Here is a 3,182-nt window from a genome sequence, read left to right on the forward strand (position 1 = left end):
TGAGAAAGTGCAAGCTGCACTATACCACTTAATTCACATCAATCAACTCACAATTTACCTCAATGCAATGCATTTTGTGTACATATGTATAATGTGTTTTCACTTTAGTTATCTGTTAAAATGTAGAATTTTAGTTTTCTATTTTCTATTTTTTATCTTGTATTTTTATTTCATTTTTGTAGTTAGTCCCTCTTTAGGGCGAGGGCTGGATGTAAAAAAGCAGACCACTGCTTAATCTACTACCCTCGTTAAATAAAGAATTGTCATTGTCATTGTCATTGTCTCTCTCTCTCTCTCTCTCTCTCTCTCTCTCTCTCTCTCTCTCTCTCTCTCTCTCTCTCTCTCTCTCTCTCTCTCTCTCTCTCTCTCTCTCTCTCTCTTGGGGCGGGGACGTAGCTCAGTTGGTAGCGCGCTGGCTTTGTAGCCATTCGGCGAGAGATTTATTTCTCGGAGTCAACTTTGTGCAGACTCTCTTCGGTGTCCGAACACCCCCGTGTGCACACATGCGCACGAAAAAGATCCCACGTTCACAGCGAAAGTCTCAGGTCTTGGTAAACACGAAGACATGCATCATATCTCGTCTCTGATTATCATGATCGTATTTCGATACTTTGACGAGACAATGCTGGTGTGTCGAAGAAGACAGCCACAGCGGGCTTGTTCGAATCAAAGTATCACACCATATCTTCAGCGTATTACCAATACCTGTCCCAATATAGAACAGTTGGTCTAAGAGGACGTTAAACCCTAATAGTCAGTCAGTCTCTCTCTCTCTCTCTCTCTCTCTCTCTCTCTCTCTCTCTCTCTCTCTCTCTCTCTCTCTCTCTCTCTCTCTCTCTCTCTCTCTCTCTCTCTCTCTCTCTCTCTCTCTTTCTCCTTCTCAGCATCAAGTATGCAGGATGTACGATATGGCGTACCACAAGGGTAAGTTTTAGGCCCTCTCCTCTTCTCTATATACATAAATGACCTTCCCCTTCACATTGAGAATTTATGTGAACTTTTTGCAGATGACACAACCATACATTCTAGTAACACCAATTTAAGTCGTTTATCAGAAACACTGCAAGAAAGTTTAAACCAGTTGAGTGAATGGACTGAGCTAAATCACATGTCCCTTAACCCCCAAAAAACAAAAAGCATGATAATAACAACTAGGCAAAAACGCCAGAACATAACCTCAATATTTCACGATCTAACGGTTAATGATAAACTTGTTGAAAAAGTCGACCATCATAAAGTTTTGGGAGTGACCATTGATAACAACCTGTCTTGGTCACACCACATCGAACAACTGTCTAAACAAGTGTCCAAGAAAGTTTATCTATTATCTAGAATCAAGCACTTTCTGAATTTGGAAGCCAGGAAATTATTCTTTAATGCTCATATTCAGTCTGTTATTGACTACGCGTCTACCTTGTGGGACTCGGCAAGTGAAAATTCATTCAAACCACTAATTAGATTACATAAACGAGCGCTTAAAGTAGTCTTATTAAAGAAAACAACCCTATCTCAGTTAGACTACATGAACTTAGGCATTCTTCCTCTGAAGGCAAGGCTAAGTTATAATAAAGGTACCCTTATGCATAAAATTATTCATGGATGTGTACCTCAAACCATATTTTCCAAATTCACGTTAAAAACTTCACGCCAATTGATGAGACTGAACATGCCTCTGCCTAGGATTGACCTATTCAAATCTAGTTTAGTCTATTCAGGTAGCAGTCTCTGGAACGCTCTTCCGACAATCCTACGGCAAACTAGCAGCACACACGTTTTTAAGACCAGATATACGTCTTATCTCATGAAGTCTAAATAAACATCTCTTGTCGCTAGAATGGTTGTTAAAACCAACAACAGGTGCTTTTTAACAATGTATTATTATTTTTATATACACTGATTTAGTTTCGAATGCAGTGTATGTCAATGGGTATGGCATTTACAGCTTTGTTACGTCAGTGCAATCTACTCTATAATTCTTAACTCATGTCAAATGAACTTACATTTTTCATTTAAGCAATGTATTGTATGTAAATTGATGATATGTTCTTACTTTCATTTTATTATAATCATGTAGCAGTAGTTTTCTTTACTTGCTTATTCTTTAGCAATTTTAGACTAGTCCCTCTTTAGGGCGAGGGCCAGATGTAAAAAAGCAGATCACTGCTTACTCTATTACCCTCGTTAAATAAAGAATTGTTCTTGTTCTTCTTGTTCTTGTTCTCTGTATCCCTCTCTCTGTCTGTCTGTCTGCCTGTCTGTCTGTCGCTCTGTCGGTCTGTCTTTCTCAGGGTCTGTCTATCTGTCTGTCTTTCTCTGGGTCTGTCTGTCTGTCTGTCTGTCTGTCTCTCTCTCTCTCTCTCTCTCTCTCTCTCTCTCTCTCTCTCACTCTCTCTCTCATTCTCACTCTCTCACTCTCTCTCTCTTTGTATCTCTCTCTCTCTTTGTATCTCTCTCTCATTCCCCATCCCCTTTACACAAATATCAGGAGAGGGCCATATTACGCTCACATCGAGCATAAAAAGAAAACACACTTTCCTATTGTCGTAGAAAGAGGAGAACGAGGAGCGAACAGAACGTCAAATTCAAAAACAACAAGAAATTCCTACGAGGTAGGAAAAACACCCCCGTCAAAGGGAAATAACCTTCTCAGTTGGTGGCAGTGACTGAGTGAGAATGGTTATTTCCCTTTGACCATGAAGATGTCCCTCTATAAGTCCTTGTATAATTTTAATCCACCAATAACTCCCTAACCGTGTGTTTGACTGGTCCCAATTTTTGTAAGGACCGTCTCAGGAATGTATAGAACCTGTTCACCAAGTTTGGTGACGATCGGTCCGTTCATTCTTGAGATCTATATGCGAACACAAACACACAAACACACAAACACACAAACACCCAAACAAACACATCGAGCGAAACCTATACACACCCCTATACCGGGGGTGTAAAAACATAGGAAAATGGCGAGACAAAAAGAAAAACCGAACGAATTTATTTAAATCCATGATACATCCAACCTCCAAACCCCCGACTAACATAGCATGGGAAAAACAGAACAGTCAAGATATACACGACAACGTCAGCCAAAAGCAGTAACAGACAAACAAAACGGGCACAGGACAGACAAGCATAACAGCTATACAATACCTTCATCAAGCGATTTTTGTCTGCAGCAAACACAC

The sequence above is a fragment of the Littorina saxatilis genome, linkage group LG3 (genome assembly GCF_037325665.1).
Source record: "Littorina saxatilis isolate snail1 linkage group LG3, US_GU_Lsax_2.0, whole genome shotgun sequence".
NCBI classification, from domain to species: Eukaryota; Metazoa; Mollusca; class Gastropoda; order Littorinimorpha; family Littorinidae; genus Littorina; species Littorina saxatilis.